A 1,497-nucleotide genomic window follows, 5' to 3' on the forward strand; every position below is an offset into this window, starting at 1 on the left:
AGAAACTGACCCTCATCATGTTAGGCTTTTGTGAACTTTCCAAGCTGAGGACTCCCATTCTTTAGCTCCAAGTACTTCAAGTCTATTAGTCCTCCGTCAATTTTATTCTTGCCATTTCTGTTCGTTTTCTGGATCTCATGTTAGTCAGATGGTAGACGTCCTATTTTTGTCTCACATGTTACACAGGTTTCCCCCCCTATTTTATGGAAGATTTCTTTTACCGTCTCATAACCCTTCATTGAATTTTTGGCAATTATATTTTTAACTTCTAAGATTTCCTTTTTACTCCTTCATAACATCCTGTTTTATTTTGTAGATGTTCTGTCATCTATGAAGATATTAATAAAATGGTTTTAATTATAACAGTTGTTTCATTTTTGTGTTGTTAGTGGTTGGAGTAGTTTAAACACATATGCCAATGTGGATTTTTCTATTTCTTAAATATTTGAGAGAGAGACTCCCCAAGCAGACCCTGCGCTGAGTGAGGAGCCCCAAGTGGGGCTCAGTCTCACAACCCTGAGATCATGACCTGAACTGAAATCAGGAGTTGGATGCTTAAGAGTCTGAGCCACCTAGGCACCCCCATTGTGGATTTTTCTGTAAAGAGTCAAAATGTAATGAGAGAGTTTACCTATCATAAAGTTGTCCAAATCTTGCAATATAGATACAAAAACATTTCAGGATTCTAAAATTTATTTTCAAAAACTTGGAAGAGAAGCCTGAACACAAACCAAGTAGAAAAAGTCTATTCAAATGTTGATAAAACTCTAATACAGGGGCACCTGGGTGGCTCAGTGGGTTAAAGCCTCTGCCTTTGGTTCAGGTCATGATCCCAGGGTCCTGGGGTGGAGGCCCGCATCAGGGTCTCTGCTCAGTGGGGAGCCTGTTTCCTCCTCTCTCTCTGCCTGCCTCTCTGCCTACTTGTGATCTCTCTCTGTCAAATAAATAAAATCTTAAAAACAAAACCAAAACCAAAAAACTCTAATACATTTCAACTGAAATTTGGGAAGATGTTTCTAAAGGTTTTGGTAAAATAAGTGAGAAATTAGAGTCCTGATTTGGATGTGTATGCAACTTCATACAAACAGTGTTATGACATATGTTTGGTCTTTGTCTAGTTCCCAGTACAGAGCTCCTAAAACTGTTGGAATTTCCTGAGTGAGAGGAATGCCTCTTGTTTTTCTCTCTGAGCCCCTTTCAACCACACTTTGTTTATGCTAATAAGATGATTCAGAATGAGGCTCCTTAATAGCTTGAGAGTGGGGGCATCACCAAAAAGACCAAATGGAAGATTAGAAGTTGGGAACATTCATCTCCACCTTCTGACTTCCAGCAAAATGAGGGGGACTGGAGATTGGATTATAAAAGCCCTTGAACTACAAGAGTCAGAGAACTTCTGAGTTGGTGAACATGCCTGAGTAGCTCAGTTGGTTAAGCATCTGCCTTTGGCTCTGGTCATGGTCTCAGGTCCTGCAATTGATCCCCAAGCCGGGCTCC

Source organism: Mustela lutreola, chromosome 1, assembly GCF_030435805.1.
Source record: "Mustela lutreola isolate mMusLut2 chromosome 1, mMusLut2.pri, whole genome shotgun sequence".
Lineage (NCBI taxonomy): Eukaryota > Metazoa > Chordata > Mammalia > Carnivora > Mustelidae > Mustela > Mustela lutreola.